Source organism: Idiotropiscis lumnitzeri, unplaced genomic scaffold, assembly GCF_059441095.1.
Source record: "Idiotropiscis lumnitzeri isolate Australia: NSW breed Sydney's pygmy pipehorse unplaced genomic scaffold, RoL_Ilum_1.0 HiC_scaffold_149, whole genome shotgun sequence".
Lineage (NCBI taxonomy): Eukaryota > Metazoa > Chordata > Actinopteri > Syngnathiformes > Syngnathidae > Idiotropiscis > Idiotropiscis lumnitzeri.
Genome location: NW_028283687.1, coordinates 83,713 through 104,640, shown reverse-complemented (window position 1 = coordinate 104,640; position 20,928 = coordinate 83,713).

Sequence of the window (20,928 nt, the reverse complement as noted above, 5' to 3'; positions counted from 1 at the left end):
CATTTGAGGATATTCAGGCCCTGAAGACGGCTGCCAACTTATTTTTGATCGCAGTGGTAGCGCCACCAACTGGTTAAAACAAATACAAATTATTTTCGTTGATGTTTTTCTCCGGGCAGGTTAACAAAATCTACCTTATATTTGCTCGGATGAGTGTTTAGGCCTTGAGGATGTCACAATACGAAAGTCTTTCGCCTTCTTCAGAGTGTCACATGATGGTGTCTTGTGGCCCGTCTTTATCAGCTGATGTTCCATGAGGGCGTGACTTACCTGTCACAAGAATGAAGGCAAGTCACGCCCCCCGCTGTCCGTTAACTCCGCCAAGATGCTGCTCCAGGTGGTAGAGAGGATGAAGGCTCCCTTGTCTCTGTTCATGGTTTTTATGCCTCGCTTGCAGATCTCAATGGCCTCTCTGATCCAGCGCTGTTGTTTGTTCTCTTCGGTGCCGATGACCCTGCCCTTCTCCCGGTCCATGATGTGGTTTTCCCTTTTGCAGTGGTCAGTGATTGCTGATTTGTAATGTTCATGTTGTGCTTGTTCTTTTACTGCTCCGATTTTTCATTTTTTTGACAGGTAAGTCACACCCTCATGGAACATCAGCTGATAAAGACGGGTCTCAAGACACCATCATGCGACACTCTGAAGAAGGCGAAAGACTCGCCGAAACATGTCAGGTAAAAAATTTTACCGAAAACATAATTGTCTGCTTTTAATGAATCTGTCAAATATCAATAATAAGAAGACAAAATGAACCTAATACAAATAAATGAATGCTTAATAACTCCCCTGCACATGCTCCTAAAAATCCAAACATTGACCTGTAAATAAAATGTCCCGACCTGAAGACATCTTAATGTTATTATTTTGTTATACACACAGCGCCGCCAAGTGGAATCAAAAATTTGTTTTTATTTTAATTTTCACGTACTGCACGGTGCCCTTTTGACGAATCCGACTGAAAATTAGTCAGAAAAGACTCAAGACAATGATCTTACTCTCTGCCGAGTTTTGTGACGTTTTGGCAAAAGGCGTGGCAATTACGGTGCTGAAAAGTCCGATTGTACTTTGTGGCAACAAAAGCTCCGGCAACATGACTCAGATGATCCTATCTTCTCGAAGTTGTACACATTTGAGGATACTTCAGCCCTGAAGACATCTACCAACTTATTTTTCATCGTAGTAGTAGCGCCACCAACTGGTAAAAGCTAATACAAGTTATTTTCTTGGATGTTTTTCTCCGTGCAACTCAACAAGGTCGCCCTCATATATGCTCGGAGGACTGTTTCGGCCATGAGGATGTCACAATACGAAATTCATCCTTTTTCGTGAAAAGTTGTGGGAGTGGCATTGCACTTTTTGGCAATAAAACAACGCTGATTATGAGGTTCTAAATATGAACGACAACTCGTGAAACTTGACACACACATCAGGCAGAGCAAATTTATCAATATTTTATACGTTAGTTGTGCAGCTTTTTTGAAATGGCTCGCCATGGCCCTCGAGAAATGTTCAAAAAAGCAGCCCTGGTTGAGTGTTTCACCTCGCTTTTTGTAAATTTTATGGAGTACAGTGAACCCTCGGTTATCGCGGTTAATGGGGACCGAGACCACCCGCGGAAACTGAAAATCCGCGAAGTAGCGGCGCACCTTCAAAAATGCTTAAAAGAAAATACAATATATATATAATAAATATATATATATATATATATATATATATGTATATATATATATATATATATATGTATATATATATATATATATATGTATATATATATACGGGGAGAGAGAGAGAGAGAGAGAGTGAAATTCATGTTATAACAAAAAAAACAAATTATTATTAAAACGTATTATTTTTTTATTCCCCAGCCATTCTTTTTGTATTTATTTAATTACTCCGACTTTTACCTGCTGGTACGCCGTCCGGTGTTCCCTGTGAAATGAAAGGTGGCATTCTTTATTTATTTATTTATTTATTCATTTATTCATTCATAACTGACAGCTTCGCGCTCCGTTCGTGCCCGGGCGGAAGAGGTGTTCCAATTCGGCTTAACTGTGACACACGCCCGCCCTCCTCCCCCGGAGCTTCCATTCGGTTAAACTTAGGGGCCGCTTGGCACCGCCCGTGCCCGGGGAAGGTGCTCCTCTTCGGCTTACTGTGACGCGAGCATGCCCGCCTCCTCCGGAGCTTCCATTCGGTTAAACTTAGGGGCCGCTTGGAACCGCCCGTGCCCGGCGAAGGTGCTCCTCTTCGGCTTACTGTGACGCGAGCATGCCCTCCTCCTCCAGAGCTTCCATTCGGTTAAACTTAGGGGCCGCTTGGCACCGCCCGTGCCCGGGGACGGTGCTCCTCTACGGCTTAACTGCCACGCACGCCGGCCGGAGCCCTGGTACGGTCCGAACCGCGCGAAACGTCGCCACCGATCGTGTCCGGGGGAACGTGCTCTTCTTCGTCCACTCTCCTCTTCGCCCACGCTCTTCTTCGGCGCACGCCGGCCGTCTAACCGCTCCAGCGCCCGTCGTGCCGCTCGGCGAAACTACAATGCCCCCGAATATTTTTTAGACCCGCGAAGAACTGAACCCGCGAAAGGTGAACCGCGAAGTAGCGAGGGTTCACTGTATGTATAAGACCAAGACCTACAAAAAAGTCTCTTGGAGCAATGAGCTAGGTTTTACAGGAAGTCGGCCATTTTGAATTTACTTAAAAGGGGCGGGTCACCACAATGGACTTTGTGTAGAAATTATTATTGGGGCCCGAGCAGCGACCGCGGCGAGGTCCCTATTGTTTATGTAGAAATTATTATTAGGGCCCGAGCAGCAACCGCTACGAGGTCCCCATTGTTTTTGTGGAAATTATTATTATTATTATTATTAGGGCCCGAGCAGTGACCGCTGCGAGGTCCCTATCGTTTTTCTAGAAATTGTTATTAGGGCCCGAGCTGCGACGGCTGCGAAGTCCCTAATGTTTTTGTAGAAAATATTATTACTTTTATTATTATTATTATTATTATTATTAGGGCCTGAGCAGCGACCGCTGCGAAGTCGCTATTGTTTTTGTTGAAATTATTATTATTATTATTTTTCCGATTGTTCGATCGCATTTTTGACCCCCGAAACATGCACAAAAACTCACCAAACTTGGCAGTCTCATCGGGCATGGCGAAAAATTTGATATTTTAACGTCTAATATGAACAGGAAGTGAGTTATGAATTTTTGAAAGTCCGACTTTTGCCCTTTTTTGCATGTTTACAGGGGTCATTCTTTTGCACCCTGATCCTAAAGGCTTCATCTGATTGCCTTAAAATTCTGTCTGTAGCATCTTAAGACCTGGGACAAACACTGGGGCTAAAATCTTTTGTTTCCGAAATACTATATGACGGGGGCGGGGCTTCAAAGTTTTCACTTAAGATTTCCTTCGCCGCAATGGACAAAATGCTTAATAACTCTCATGCACATGCTGCTAAAAATCCAAAACTTCACATGTACATAAAGAGTCGGTACCTGAAGACATCTATATGTTTATATTCTGTTATACACCTTGCGCCAATCAATATCATTTTTTACATTTTGACGTACTGCACGGTGCCCTTTTAACGAATCCGATTGAAAATTGGCTAGAAAAGACTCAAGACATTGATCTTACGCTATCCCTATTTTTGTGACTTTCCTTCGAAGGGCGTGGCTATTGCGGTGCCGCAGAGTCTGATTATTCTCCGTGGCAACAAAAGTTCCTGCAAAATGATTCAGATGATCCATCTTCTCGAAATTTTTCACATTTGAGGATATTCAGGCCCTGAAGACGGCTGCCAACTTATTTTTGATCGCAGTGGTAGCGCCACCAACTGGTTAAAACAAATACAAATTATTTTCGTTGATGTTTTTCTCCGGGCAGGTTCACAAAATCTACCTTATATTTGCTCGGATGAGTGTTTAGGCCTTGAGGATGTCACAATACGAAAGTCTTTCGCCTTCTTCAGAGTGTCACATGATGGTGTATTGTGACCCGTCTTTATCAGCTGATGTTCAATGAGGGCGTGACTTACCTGTCACAAGAATGAAGGCAAGTCACACCCCCCGCTGTCCGTTCACTCCGCCAAGATGCTGCTCCAGGTGGTCGAGAGGATAAAGGCTCCCTTGTCTCTGTTCATGGTTTTTATGCCTCGCTTGCAGATCTCAATGGCCTCTCTGATCCAGCGCTGTTGTTTGTTCTCTTCGGTGCGGATGACCCTGCCCTTCTCCCGGTCCATGATGTGGTTTTCCCTTTTGCAGTGGTCAGTGATTGCTGATTTGTAATGTTCATGTTGTGCTTATTCTTTTACTGCTCTGATTTTTAATTTTTTTGACAGGTAAGTCACACCCTCATGGAACATCAGCTGATAAAGACGGGTCTCAAGACACCATCATGCGACACTCTGAAGAAGGCGAAAGACTCGCCGAAACATGTCAGGTAAAAAATTTACCTAAAACATAATTGTCTGCTTTTAATGAATCAGTCAAATATCAATAATAAGAAGACAAAATGAACCTAATACAAATAAATGAATGCTTAATAACTCCCCTGCACATGCTCCTAAAAATCCAAACCTTCACCTGTAAATAAAATGTCCCGACCTGAAGACATCTTAATGTTATTATTTTGTTATACACACAGCGCCGCCAAGTGGAATCAAAAATTTGTTTTTATTTTAATTTTCACGTACTGCACGGTGCCCTTTTGACGAATCCGACTGAAAATTAGTCAGAAAAGACTCAAGACAATGATCTTACTCTCTGCCGAATTTGTGACGTTTTGGCAAAAGGCGTGGCTATTACGGTGCTGGAAAGTCCGATTGTACTTTGTGGCAACAAAAGCTCCGGCAACATGACTCAGATGATCCTATCTTCTCGAAGTTGTACACATTTGAGGATACTTCAGCCCTGAAGACATCTACCAACTTATTTTTCATCGTAGTAGTAGCGCCACCAACTGGTAAAAGCTAATACAAGTTATTTTCTTGGATGTTTTTCTCCGTGCAACTCAACAAGGTCGCCCTCATATATGCTCGGAGGACTGTTTCGGCCATGAGGATGTCACAATACGAAATTCATCCTTTTTCGTGAAAAGTTGTGGGAGTGGCATTGCACGGTTCGGCAATAAAACAACGCTGATTATGAGGTTCTAAATATGAACGACAACTCGTGAAACTTGACACACACATCAGGCAGAGCAAATTTATCAATATTTTATACGTTAGTTGTGCAGCTTTTTTGAAATGGCTCGCCATGGCCCTCGAGAAATGTTCAAAAAAGCAGCCCTGGTTGAGTGTTTCACCTCGCTTTTTGTAAATTTTATGGAGTACAGTGAACCCTCGGTTATCGCGGTTAATGGGGACCGAGACCACCCGCAAAAACTGAAAATCCGCGAAGTAGCGGCGCATCTTCAAAAATGCTTAAAAAAATATACAATATATATAATAAATATATAAATATTTATATTTATATATATATATATATATACGGGGAGAGAGAGAGAGTGAAATTCATGTTATAACAAAAAAACCAAATTATTATTAAAACGTATTATTTTTTTATTCCCCAGCCATTCTTTTTGTATTTATTTAATTACTCCGACTTTAACCTGATGGTACGCCGTCCGGTGTGCCCTGTGAAAAAAAGGTGGCATTCTTTATTTATTTATTCTTTCATAACGGACAGCCTCGCGCTCCGCTCGTGCCCGGGCGCAAGAGGTGCTCCAATTCGGCTTAACTGTGACACACGCCCGACCTCCTCCGGAACTTCCATTCGGTTAAACTTAGGGGCCGCTTGGCACCGCCCGTGCCCGGGGAAGGTGCTCCTCTTCGGCTTACTGTGACGCGAGCATGCCCTCCTCCTCCGGAGCTTCCATTCAGTTAAACGTAGGGGCCGCTTGGAACCGCCCGTGCCCGGGGAAGGTGCTCCTCTTCGGCTTACTGTGACGCGAGCATGCCCTCCTCCTCCGGAGCTTCCATTCGGTTAAACTTCGGGGCCGCTTGGAACCGCCCGTGCCCGGGGAAGGTGCTCCTCTTCGGCTTACTGTGACGCGAGCATGCCCTCCTCCTCCGGAGCTTCCATTTGGTTAAACTTAGGGGCCGCTTGGCACCGCCCGTGCCCGGGGAAGTGTTAAAGAAATTTAAGTTTGTATGTTCATCTGTTAGTTTTGTTGTTTAGTTTGTCATCTTAGCAAGTTTCAAACTATAACTAATCTTACAGGCCCCCTTTGTTGCACATGCATTCGTATCTTTCTGGCCTCTAATTAAACCTTCGACAGCTACGGGTGCCAGGTACGGCCTCATCGCGAATGTGACTCCCCAACGCCAGAACCCTTTTCTGTAAACACCTCCCTTGGGGTGTTGATGACCTCTTTAACCCTTCGTAGATAATGTTGGGGCCCGAGGCCTCTTAAGGCTGTAACTTATGCATTTAGGGAGGTCCAACACAAGGCTTGGTATTTCTAAAGCAACAATATCGTCATGGCCATAAAATAAGTTCAACATGTTAAGCCTTGTGAAAATACACTACACAGGTCAAATGAAGTTCAGAGTGAACATGCTCCCTTTTGCTGTTAGAATAAGCAGAAGTATGAACAAAAGGTGTCTTGTAAGCTGAAACCGTTAGAATAGGCAGGAAGAGGGTGGGCAAGTGGGATGGAGTCAAATGTCAAGTTTTCCATTCTGTATGTATTGCATATTCAAATTGCTTATGCTGATGCAAATAAAAACCATGTGTGCAGTCGAACACGCTGGCTTCGCCTCGGAGTTCGAGGGCTGCCCCGCGCGGAAATGACAGACAATCTTGGCTGGTTGATTCATTTGTTCAGGCTTGTTTTGATAGAAACATCCTTAACATTACTTGGTCCTTCGAATGCCGGATGAAAACGTGTGATCTGCGGTGGACGATTGACGACGACTGAAAACGGCGCCATCGTGAAAAGTCCTCTCTTCCAGGAGGCCGGTCCTCGGCCATCCTCCACCGGAGAGAACACAGACTTCATCCATGAACCGCGAGTGTCTCGACCAGCGGAGAGATTGTCACAGGTCAGTGGTTGTATACAACAGATAGTAAAAAACTTTTTTGGGTTTTTGAAGGATAGTAGGGTTTCAGGGAGTTCCTTTACCCGAAGAGATAGTACATCTTAGCTTAGCTATTTTCTGGAAGAAATACAGATTTAACTTTGCTATTTTGGAAGACTTGTTGGAAGACTCGGACAGTACAGAATTAACTGTTGTTTATTCTGGAAGGCAGATTAAGGCATTCCTTGTCTGGTAGAGAGTACAAGTGTAGTTGATTATATCTGCTCGGATAGTACAGAATTAACTGTTGTTTTTTCTGGAAGACAGATTTAGGGGTCCTTATTTCTGGTAGAGTACAGATGTAATTATTACTATATTTGGAAGTGATAGTACAACGTTTGTTATTTATAGAAGACGAAAATAGTTTATCTATTTTCACAGACACAGAACTGATCAATCTGTGAGTGTGTATGTGTATTGTATGAATGTCCAACGTTTGAGAAATCTAAAACTGACCGAGGGTTGTGAGTAAAAACACCCAGGAATACCCGCTCCAAATTGGGAGTAGAAGCTTGGTATTCAACCCAAAGTCAGGCAATTTGAATTTTTCTCAACACTGAGGAACCATAACTAGACACCATAACAATTAAGACTGTCAGAAATGGCGGCAGAATTGATGAAGGAAGTTAACTGTCAACTTTCCGAATTTGAAATAAAGGAAAAATGTAGGTTAGTTGAAATTGAAAAATATTGATTAGCTTCTCGTTTGTAGCTGTTCAATGTTGAGAACTGTGTGTGTTGTTTTGTGGGCCCGTGTATATGTCTGAGTCTGACTATGTGTGTGTGTGAGAACAAAGAAGAGAAAGGGTGGGGGTTGAGTCAGTGAGCTGGAGTGTGTGCGATTGGGGATTACTAATACCACTTGGTATTTTATCCCATGTAATACAGTAGGATTATAAACAGCAGACTGTTGTGGATGTAATAGACAAGAAATCTCCACCTGAAAAAGTTGAAGTGAGAATTGCCACAACAGGAAAATTGAGTTGCTGTCCTACTGATGAGAAACCAGTTTTTAGAACACCCTAGGTGTTGACAAACTGGTCCAATTTTCTAAAATTGGGGTATTGGGTAGTATAGTAAAGTCCAGGGAAACTTTGCAGTGTAGAGATTGGAAGTTAATAAGAAAAGAAAAGGAATGTGTAAAGAAAGAAAAAGAATGTGTAGAAAAGGGAAAGGAACAATTAATGTTCCATAGAAAGGATTGATGAAGTCCAAATGATAGGGCAAGTGAGAAAGGTGTCATAGGCAGATTTGCAAGTGGAAAACTGTATAGAGTAACAGAATGAGAACCTATGTGGTTGAGGGATGTAAGACACTGAGTTGGTTGCATGAATTGAAAGAGAGAAGTAGGTGTTATGAAAGATGGAATGAAGGTTTTGAAAGTGAACATGAGGAATCTTTGCAAAAGCATAGGTGTTTCCTGATTTTGAATTTTAAGTGGTGTCAAACCTGAGGTGCGGGGGCAGAATTTGGTTCTCTAACTGAGAGGCAAGGTAGGTTGAGAAGGAAAAGCGTAAGTGAAATAGGATGAGCGGAAAGTTAAGAGGGGGTTGGAGATGACTGAGAGGTAAAGTAGGTTGGGCAGATGCCAGAAGGAAAGCGTAAGTGAATTGGAACGAGCGGAAAGTTTAGGGGGAAGGAGCTGTTGCCATTGGCTTGAGATTGCCTGCTCGTAAATTGGCAGGGAGGAGTGGCCAGTAAACTGGAGCCTTTGGTAGGGGGCGTAACCCCTGGCAGCTTGGTTGCCTGGGGACCGCGTGATTGGCGTATGAACAGTGAGGCCCCCCCCCTCCCTTCTTTTTCTGCTGTGAGCGTCTAGGATAGGCTTGCACACGAGGGCGGCCAAGGAGAAGACGAGTAATTTACATAATGAATGAAGGGTTTGAGAACTTGTTTTAAGGAAGTGTACGATTGGGAAAATGAATGACTAGGCCGGGACCCCAGTGGGGCTTCGGACTGCGAGTTGATGTCCAAACCTCTGGATTCCCCCTCTGACAGTGACAACAGTGAGGACATTGAGGAAGATATTAAACATATGTTTGACCTCGAGAATTACTTAATGCGTCATCAAACTGAACCGATGAGATGCAGCTGTTAAAAAAGGAAGTCACATATTTAGGCCGCATTTTGACTGAAAAGGGGCGCATTTTTGGTGACAAGCAAAAAGAAGGCGTTGCCCGAGCCCTAAAACCAATAACAAAGAAGTAAATGATGTCCCTTATAGGTGTACGCAATTATTGCCAGGCATGGATTGCAAAGTACTTAGAAATCACACGACTATTGCTGGACATCATTTATGACAAGCCAATGACATTTGAGGAAAAAAAAAATGTTTGAACACTTGAGGTTGACAAGCTTTTGAACTTGTCAAGTGTGAACTCATTGATTAAGATGTATTAGCACTACCAAATTACTATGAGCCATTTGAGCAAACAGTGACTGCAAAAAATGGTTTCATGACCTTGTGTGGCTGCAGACGCGCAGGGCTCATGAAATCACTTGCATATTAGTCACAACAATTGGATCAAGCAGCCTTCACCCACCACATTCACATTGCACGGCGACCTAATTGTCACATTACACTGATAAGGTGCGCTCAGCCCAGCGTCACTTTTTCCCGCACCAGTAGAAGGCACACCACACGACTGTGGAAGCCGAGTCCAAATTACCACCAAACAGCGACCTGACCTCTTGGACACCTTTCTCCCGACTGGAGAGACAGTTTTTTGACGGCCGCAAAGGGGTGGGAATTTTTTTTTTAACAAAGCATTTTGTTTCAAGGGATATTAAAATCTGTATGTGCAGGACAAGCAGCAGAAACTTCTGTGCTGATCCAGAATTGTAAGATGTTTTCTAAAAAACATTTTACAATTTGGACTGACTGCCAAGATATATGTTTATGTGTTCTGTCGACATTGGGCAAACGGCGTTTTAAAAAAATCACAAAAGATGAAAGAAAAGTTGTGCATAAAGCACGTCTAAATAAGTATTTGTAAATGCAAAATTTTCTGAACAGAAAATGAAACGATTACAATTGAATACTGCCTCGCTGACAATGCAGCAAGGGGTAATGCACAAACACACACACACACACACACACACACACGCAGCAAATCAACTTGACAATTTGATCTCACGCCAGGGAAAAATACACCACTAATTGAATGCACACATTGGGAGAAAAAAGGTGCAAACATTGCTGAGGAAATTGTTCCCACATATAGACTTTTCAACAAAAAACTTTTTTTCAGACAAAGTGTTAGTTGTTTGGGTTGCAATATTGTTTGGTTATAATTAATGTGTTTTCAAAATGGATTACGTTGTTTCCAACAACACATGATGATGTTAAAACAGTTGGAAAAAGTGTTGTGTAATCGAATTATCCTGACATTTGGAATTTCAAGAGTGATTTAAAGTGAAAATGATGCATTTTGTGAATAATGTTTGTAACAAGTGGGACAGTTGTTGCAAAATTGACTCAAAGCGTCATTTTGCATACAGTCTGCAGGACTTGTGGAACGCACGAATGGAACTGACTTATCAAGACAAAGAAAAAAAAAAGAGACAATGGCCAGACTGTGTTTCAATCACAGCAATGAGGATAGTGCCAGCCGAAGGAAGGACACTATCCCCTTTTTATCCTATATGGCCTCACACATAGACTCTCAGGTTCATCAGAACCACCAGCGACTGGCACATCTGTCCCAGTCCACATGAAAGACATGTTTGACCACAATTACTGGCCAGTGTGTTTTGATCCACAGATAAACCACGTCCATGTGGGAGACCAACTCTTCCTCAAGGTGCTGAAACGACCTCGTTGGGACAGTGAACGCTGGGACGGCCCTCATCAGGTGATTGCAGTGACCCCGACGGCAGCAAAGGTCGAGGGGCGTGGCGGCTGGAACCATCAGTCGCAGTGGCAAGCTTCTCCGGTCCCTGCTGAAGGCTGAGCGACGCAAGTCCCTTGGAGAGGATCTCCACCACGTACACTCCAATGTACCAACAAAAGACCACAGTTGGAAAGAGGGTTTTCCGTGGCAAACACACCCCTCTCGGAAGGATGGAGCAAGCCGCCGAACAGCAACTGGGCACTGCCCTGTCGACCAGATGCATCATCTACTTCCTTGCAGGGCTGTGCCTGGTCAGCGCACAACCTCGAGACCAGGACAACGTCAAACGCAGACGAGTTGCACAGGCGCAGACTGCTGACTACACGCACATCAAATAAAACCTGCAGCCTCTGAAAAAACGCTCAAGGTCACTGATTCATGTAACTTGCATCACAGAAAAGAGTTGCAGTTGTGAATGTTTGATGTTCCGGGTTTATTTTGTACATACATGTATTGGACCAAAAACTGCATTAGCTTTGCTTTATTATCTTTTAATTGTTATTATTTTTTTGGGCTTCTCGTTCGGGGCATGGGTTTCTACCCTTTTCTCCAAGAATTTTTGAGTTTTTGGGTAGTTTTTCTCCCCCCTCAAGCGACAGCCTTTGATGATGAGATTTGAAACTTGATAAACAGGAGGGATATGTTAAAGAAATTTAAGTTTGTATGTTCATCTGTTAGTTTTGTTGTTTAGTTTGTCATCTTAGCAAGTTTCAAACTATAACTAATCTTACAGGCCCCCTTTGTTGCACATGCATTCGTATCTTTCTGGCCTCTAATTAAACTTTCGACAGCTACGGGTGCCAGGTACGGCCTCCTCGCGAATGTGACTCCCCAACGCCAGAACCCTTTTCTGTAAACACCTCCCTTGGGGTGTTGATGACCTCTTTAACCCTTCGTAGATAATGTTGGGGCCCGAGGCCTCTTAAGGCTGTAACTTCTGCATTTAGGGAGGTCCAACACAAGGCTTGGTATTTCTAAAGCAACAATATCGTCATGGCCATAAAATAAGTTCAACACGTTAAGCCTTGTGAAAATACACTACACAGGTCAAATGAAGTTCAGAGTGAACTTTTGCTGTTAGAATAAGCAGAAGTATGAACAAAAGGTGTCTTGTAAGCTGAAACCGTTAGAATAGGCAGGAAGAGGGTGGGCAAGTGGGATGGAGTCAAATGTCAAGTTTTCCATTCTGTATGTATTGCATATTCAAATTGCTTATGCTGATGCAAATAAAAACCATGTGTGCAGTCGAACACGCTGGCTTCGCCTCGGAGTTCGAGGGCTGCCCCGCGCGTAAATGACAGACAATCTTGGCTGGTTGATTCATTTGTTCAGGCTTGTTTTGATAGAAACATCCTTAACAGGAAGGTGCTCCTCTACGGCTTAACTGCCACGCACGCCGGCCGGAGCTCTGGTACGGTCCGAACCGCGCGAAACGTCGCCTCCGATCGTGCCCGGGGGAACGTGCTCTTCTTCGTCCACTCTCCTCTTCGCCCACGCTCTTCTTCGGCGCACGCCGGCCGTCTAACCGCTCCAGCGCCCTGTCGTGCCGCTCGGCGAAACTACAATGCCCCCGAATATTTTTTAGACCCGCGAAGCACTGAACCCACGAAAGGTGAACCGCGAAGTAGCGAGGGTTCACTGTATGTATAAGACCAAGACCTACAAAAAAGTCTCTTGGAGCAATGAGCTAGGTTTTACAGGAAGTCGGCCACTTTGAATTTACTTAAAAGGGGGCGGGTCACCACAATGGACTTTGTGTAGAAATTATTATTGGGGCCCGAGCAGCGACCGCGGCAAGGTCCCTATTGTTTTTGTAGAAATTATTATTAGGGCCCGAGCAGCGACCGCTACGAGGTCCCCATTGTTTTTGTCGAAATCATTATTATTTTTATTATTATTATTAGGGCCCGAGCAGTGGCCGCTGCGATGTCCCTATTGTTTTTCTAGAAATTGTTATTAGGGCCCGAGCTGCGACGGCGGCGAGGTCCCTATTGTTTTTGTAGAAATTATTATTAGGGCCCGAGCAGCGACCGCTACGAGGTCCCCATTAACCGCGATAACCGAGGGTTCACTGTATTACTCTTACTCGATCTTGGCGCCGCTTTTGACACTTGATCATAACATATTATTAAAACGCCTTGAAACTTGTGTTGGCATTTCAGGTTCAGCGCTTTCTTGGATTAATTCGTATCTGTCGGAGACGACGCACCGTGTAATTTATGGCAATGCGTCTTCTGATCTTTGTAAGATCACACGCGGAGTTCCGCAGGGATTGGTACTAGATGCTACCGCTTGGTGATATTATACGGAAATATCACATTAGTTTTCATTGTTATGCTGATGATACGCAATTATACATGCCGTTGGATATAACGAATCCGTGTGATTGCTATAAATTAGAGGCATGCCTTGCCGAAATTAAACTATGAATGTCTTTCAATATTTTGCGTCTTAACTCAGATAAAACCGAGATGCTGATCATTGGACCAGCGCGTCATCTGTACCTTTTTCAAAGACACCACTATGAGTATCGATAAATTGCCCAAAAGGATTCAACAAAAAATCTCGGTCTTATATTTGACACAACTATGTCGTTTCAAATGCACATTAAAAATATTACTAGAACTGCATTTGTTCATCTGCGTAACATTGCTAAAATTCGCCCAATTCTATCAACTTGTGATGCAAAAATCTTAATCCATGCGTTTGTTACGTCTCGCCTCGACTATTGTAACGTTTTGCTCTCGGGTCTCCCCATGTCTAGTATTAAAAGTTAGTTCAAAATGCAGCAGCTAGACTCTTGACTAGAACGAGAAAGTTTGATCATATTACCCCGATACTTGCCAATTTGAATTGGCTTCCGGTCCACTTGAGATGTGATTTTAAAGTTCTGCTACTTGCCTATAAAATATTGCATGGCTTAGCACCTTCCTATCTCGTTGACCTCGTGGTACCATATGTTCCGTCCCGAAACCTTCGCTCACAAAATGCTGGTCTTTTAGTGATCCCGCGAGCCAAAAAGAAGTCCACAGGTTCTAGAGCGTTCTCTATTCGGGCACCAATGCTTTGGAATGTACTACCCTCAGGTATTAGAGGCGCCACCTCAGTAGAAATGTTCAAAACACTATTAAAGACGCATTTATACTCTTGTGCATTTAGTTGAACTATTTGTTGGCCTGTTTACTGCCGCTTTTTCTCTTATCTTCTCTTTTCTGCCCCCTTTTCCCCAGCTGGGGGATTAGGTGACGGTGACCCACTAGGAAGTTTAAGGCATTGACAAACTGGGCATGCACCTGTTCCAGTGATGTCGTCTTCCTGCAGCGCGACATTTATTTATATACTTTAGCATCTAATTTAATTATTTGTTGGCCTGTTTACTGCCGCTTCTCCTCTTTTCTGCCCCCTCTTCCCCTGCTTGGGAATTAGGTGATGGTGACCTGCTATGAAGATTACGGCACTGACCAACCGGGGAGGGACCTGCTCTGCCGAAGTCGTCTTCATGCAGCACCTCTTCTGATTTCCCTATATTTCAGCACTTCGTTGAACTACTTGTTGGCCTGTTTACTATTTCTGTTCTTTTTTTTCTGTTCCCAATTCCACGGCTTGGGAATTAGGTGATGGTGATTCACTTGGAAGTGGCTGTTCTGAATTTACCCCAAACTGACTATTTCAAGATCAAAGGCTCAACCTCGGATATGCTGCCATGGCGATTACGGTCCTGGATGAGGACCCACTCCACTAAAGTCATCTTCCTGCAGCACTTCATTTAATTGACTCTCACATTATCTCATCTAACATTGTATAGCATCATTGTATGTGTCAAATGTTGCCCACTTGGCATCCAAAGCAGCCTGGTCATCCTGGAAGGGGGTTTCCCCCCCATCTGTGGTCCCTTCTCAAGTTTTCTCACTTTTCCCCCAATGGGGTTTTGAGTTTTTCCTTGCCCTCCTGGGGGTTAAGATCAGTGGATGTTGATTGTGGTTATGTAAAGCCCTTTGAGACTGTCTGTGATTAAGGGCTATACACATAAAATTGACTTGACTCGACTTGGACCAGAATAGAAGTGGATGAGGGAAAAAGGGAGGGGCGGTGTTGACTGATATTGTGCAGATGGAAGTAGGCTGAGGAGTAACATGAGTGACACATGTGTGTCAACAGGGGGAAGTATGATATGAAATTGTTCCCACATATAGACTTTTCAACAAAAAACTTTTTTTTAGACAAAGTGTTAGTTGTTTGGGTTGCAATATTGTTTGGTTATAATTAATGTGTTTTCAAAATGGATTACGTTGTTTCCAACAACACATGATGATGTTAAAACAGTTGGAAAAAGTCTTGTGTAATCGAATTATCCTGACATTTGGAATTTCAAGAGTGATTTAAAGTGAAAATGATGCATTTTGTGAATAATGTTTGTAACAAGTGGGACAGTTGTTGCAAAATTGACTCAAAGCGTCATTTTGCATACAGTCTGCAGGACTTGTGGAACGCACGAATGGAACTGACTTATCAAGACAAAGAAAAAAAAAAGAGACAATGGCCAGACTGTGTTTCAATCACAGCAATGAGGATAGTGCCAGCCGAAGGAAGGACACTATCCCCTTTTTATCCTATATGGCCTCACACATAGACTCTCAGGTTCATCAGAACCACCAGCGACTGGCACATCTGTCCCAGTCCACATGAAAGACATGTTTGACCACAATTACTGGCCAGTGTGTTTTGATCCACAGATAAACCACGTCCATGTGGGAGACCAACTCTTCCTCAAGGTGCTGAAACGACCTCGTTGGGACAGTGAACGCTGGGACGGCCCTCATCAGGTGATTGCAGTGACCCCGACGGCAGCAAAGGTCGAGGGGCGTGGCGGCTGGAACCATCAGTCGCAGTGCAAGCTTCTCCGGTCCCTGCTGAAGGCTGAGCGACGCAAGTCCCTTGGAGAGGATCTCCACCACGTACACTCCAATGTACCAACAAAAGACCACAGTTGGAAAGAGGGTTTTCCGTGGCAAACACACCCCTCTCGGAAGGATGGAGCAAGCCGCCGAACAGCAACTGGGCACTGCCCTGTCGACCAGATGCATCATCTACTTCCTTGCAGGGCTGTGCCTGGTCAGCGCACAACCTCGAGACCAGGACAACGTCAAACGCAGACGAGTTGCACAGGCGCAGACTGCTGACTACACGCACATCAAATAAAACCTGCAGCCTCTGAAAAAACGCTCAAGGTCACTGATTCATGTAACTTGCATCACAGAAAAGAGTTGCAGTTGTGAATGTTTGATGTTCCGGGTTTATTTTGTACATACATGTATTGGACCAAAAACTGCATTAGCTTTGCTTTATTATCTTTTAATTGTTATTATTTTTTTGGGCTTCTCGTTCGGGGCATGGGTTTCTACCCTTTTCTCCAAGAATTTTTGAGTTTTTGGGTAGTTTTTCTCCCCCCTCAAGCGACAGCCTTTGATGATGAGATTTGAAACTTGATAAACAGGAGGGATATGTTAAAGAAATTTAAGTTTGTATGTTCATCTGTTAGTTTTGTTGTTTAGTTTGTCATCTTAGCAAGTTTCAAACTATAACTAATCTTACAGGCCCCCTTTGTTGCACATGCATTCGTATCTTTCTGGCCTCTAATTAAACTTTCGACAGCTACGGGTGCCAGGTACGGCCTCCTCGCGAATGTGACTCCCCAACGCCAGAACCCTTTTCTGTAAACACCTCCCTTGGGGTGTTGATGACCTCTTTAACCCTTCGTAGATAATGTTGGGGCCCGAGGCCTCTTAAGGCTGTAACTTCTGCATTTAGGGAGGTCCAACACAAGGCTTGGTATTTCTAAAGCAACAATATCGTCATGGCCATAAAATAAGTTCAACACGTTAAGCCTTGTGAAAATACACTACACAGGTCAAATGAAGTTCAGAGTGAACTTTTGCTGTTAGAATAAGCAGAAGTATGAACAAAAGGTGTCTTGTAAGCTGAAACCGTTAGAATAGGCAGGAAGAGGGTGGGCAAGTGGGATGGAGTCAAATGTCAAGTTTTCCATTCTGTATGTATTGCATATTCAAATTGCTTATGCTGATGCAAATAAAAACCATGTGTGCAGTCGAACACGCTGGCTTCGCCTCGGAGTTCGAGGGCTGCCCCGCGCGTAAATGACAGACAATCTTGGCTGGTTGATTCATTTGTTCAGGCTTGTTTTGATAGAAACATCCTTAACAGGAAGGTGCTCCTCTACGGCTTAACTGCCACGCACGCCGGCCGGAGGTCTGGTACGGTCCGAACCGCGCGAAACGTCGCCACCGATCGTGTCCGGGGGAACGTGCTCTTCTTCGTCCACTCTCCTCTTCGCCCACGCTCTTCTTCGGCGCACGCCGGCCGTCTAACCGCTCCAGCGCCCTGTCGTGCCGCTCGGCGAAACTACAATGCCCCCGAATATTTTTTAGACCCGCGAAGCACTGAACCCACGAAAGGTGAACCGCGAAGTAGCGAGGGTTCACTGTATGTATAAGACCAAGACCTACAAAAAAGTCTCTTGGAGCAATGAGCTAGGTTTTACAGGAAGTCGGCCACTTTGAATTTACTTAAAAGGGGGCGGGTCACCACAATGGACTTTGTGTAGAAATTATTATTGGGGCCCGAGCAGCGACCGCTACGAGGTCCCCATTGTTTTTGTCGAAATCATTATTATTTTTATTATTATTATTAGGGCCCGAGCAGTGGCCGCTGCGATGTCCCTATTGTTTTTCTAGAAATTGTTATTAGGGCCCGAGCTGCGACGGCGGCGAGGTCCCTATTGTTTTTGTAGAAATTATTATTAGGGCCCGAGCAGCGACCGCTACGAGGTCCCCATTAACCGCGATAACCGAGGGTTCACTGTATTACTCTTACTCGATCTTGGCGCCGCTTTTGACACTTGATCATAACATATTATTAAAACGCCTTGAAACTTGTGTTGGCATTTCAGGTTCAGCGCTTTCTTGGATTAATTCGTATCTGTCGGAGACGACGCACCGTGTAATTCATGGCAATGCGTCTTCTGATCTTTGTAAGATCACACGCGGAGTTCCGCAGGGATTGGTACTAGATGCTACCGCTTGGTGATATTATACGGAAATATCACATTAGTTTTCATTGTTATGCTGATGATACGCAATTATACATGCCGTTGGATATAACGAATCCGTGTGATTGCTATAAATTAGAGGCATGCCTTGCCGAAATTAAACTATGAATGTCTTTCAATATTTTGCGTCTTAACTCAGATAAAACCGAGATGCTGATCATTGGACCAGCGCGTCATCTGTACCTTTTTCAAAGACACCACTATGAGTATCGATAAATTGCCCAAAAGGATTCAACAAAAAATCTCGGTCTTATATTTGACACAACTATGTCGTTTCAAATGCACATTAAAAATATTACTAGAACTGCATTTGTTCATCTGCGTAACATTGCTAAAATTCGCCCAATTCTATCAACTTGTGATGCAAAAATCTTAATCCATGCGTTTGTTACGTCTCGCCTCGACTATTGTAACGTTTTGCTCTCGGGTCTCCCCATGTCTAGTATTAAAAGTTAGTTCAAAATGCAGCAGCTAGACTCTTGACTAGAACGAGAAAGTTTGATCATATTACCCCGATACTTGCCAATTTGAATTGGCTTCCGGTCCACTTGAGATGTGATTTTAAAGTTCTGCTACTTGCCTATAAAATATTGCATGGCTTAGCACCTTCCTATCTCGTTGACCTCGTGGTACCATATGTTCCGTCCCGAAACCTTCGCTCACAAAATGCTGGTCTTTTAGTGATCCCGCGAGCCAAAAAGAAGTCCACAGGTTCTAGAGCGTTCTCTATTCGGGCACCAATGCTTTGGAATGTACTACCCTCAGGTATTAGAGGCGCCACCTCAGTAGAAATGTTCAAAACACTATTAAAGACGCATTTATACTCTTGTGCATTTAGTTGAACTATTTGTTGGCCTGTTTACTGCCGCTTTTTCTCTTATCTTCTCTTTTCTGCCCCCTTTTCCCCGGCTGGGGGATTAGGTGACGGTGACCCACTAGGAAGTTTAAGGCATTGACAAACTGGGCATGCACCTGTTCCAGTGATGTCGTCTTCCTGCAGCGCGACATTTATTTATATACTTTAGCATCTAATTTAATTATTTGTTGGCCTGTTTACTGCCGCTTCTCCTCTTTTCTGCCCCCTCTTCCCCTGCTTGGGAATTAGGTGATGGTGACCTGCTATGAAGATTACGGCACTGACCAACCGGGGAGGGACCTGCTCTGCCGAAGTCGTCTTCATGCAGCACCTCTTCTGATTTCCCTATATTTCAGCACTTCGTTGAACTACTTGTTGGCCTGTTTACTATTTCTGTTCTTTTTTTTCTGTTCCCAATTCCACAGCTTGGGAATTAGGTGATGGTGATTCACTTGGAAGTGGCTGTTCTGAATTTACCCCAAACTGACTATTTCAAGATCAAAGGCTCAACCTCGGATATGCTGCCATGGCGATTACGGTCCTGGATGAGGACCCACTCCACTAAAGTCATCTTCCTGCAGCACTTCATTTAATTGACTCTCACATTATCTCATCTAACATTGTATAGCATCATTGTATGTGTCAAATGTTGCCCACTTGGCATCCAAAGCAGCCTGGTCATCCTGGAAGGGGGTTTCCCCCCCATCTGTGGTCCCTTCTCAAGTTTTCTCACTTTTCCCCCAATGGGGTTTTGAGTTTTTCCTTGCCCTCCTGGGGGTTAAGATCAGTGGATGTTGATTGTGGTTATGTAAAGCCCTTTGAGACTGTCTGTGATTAAGGGCTATACACATAAAATTGACTTGACTCGACTTGGACCAGAATAGAAGTGGATGAGGGAAAAAGGGAGGGGCGGTGTTGACTGATATTGTGCAGATGGAAGTAGGCTGACCGGGTTGTGTTATTATGCTTATGGAAAGATAGAGTGCTGTCAAGGATGACACCCAGACTCTTGACCTGAGGGGATGGGAAAACAATGGAGGGGCCAACAGGAATGGGAAAACTGCCAACTTTGGATTGTATTGATTTTGTACTGAAAAGAATAACTTCTGTTTTGTCGCTGTTAAGCCTCATGAAATTATTAGAAAACCAGTCATTGATTTCAGATAGACAGGAGGTGACGGAGGTGGGAGGGAGTGATATGCTGGGTTTGCAGGAGAACTAGAGCTGGGTGTCATCCGCGAAGCAATGGAAAGCGATATTGAATTTTCGGAAAATTCTGCCAAGGGGAAGGAGGTATATGATAAATAATAGGGGGGCCAGGACCGAGCCTTGGGGCAAACCTGAGGTGACTGGGAGGGACTTTGATGAGAAATATTTAAGCTGGATGAACTGAGTGCGGTCTTTGAAGTATGAATGGAACCAGTTGAGGGCGGTGTGGGTGATGCCGATGGAAGAAAGTCTTTTGAGAAGGATGGTGTGTGAGATGGTGTCAAAGGCCGCAGTCAGGTTAAGAAGGATGACAATGGAGAATGAATCTGAGTCAGCTGCAATGAGGAGAGCAGAGGTGACCTTGAGTAGAGTTGATTCAGTGCTGTGAAGTGCACGGAAACCGGACTGAAAGGGTTATTGCAGGTGAGATGAGAGTGGAGTTGAGTGGCGACTACATTATCTAGGACTTTTGAAATGAATGGTAGGTAGGAAATAGGGCGGAGGTTCAGGAAATAGTACTGAGCGGCTTTTTCTTAATCTCATGAGAAAATGTACTTGGGCAAGCACAGTCGAAAAGAGTCGTGCGTTATCTCAGCCCAGCCTCACATTCTTCCCCCGGCACGGGTCTACGTCCAAGGGAAGGTCCTCTCCAGATTAATCATTGTCTGGATGGTTGATTCCCAGCTGGTCCCCAAGACTGGTATTCCACGGCTGGCCTTCTCCGGCGGGCAGTCTCTCCGTCTCTCCTGCTGGTATTCC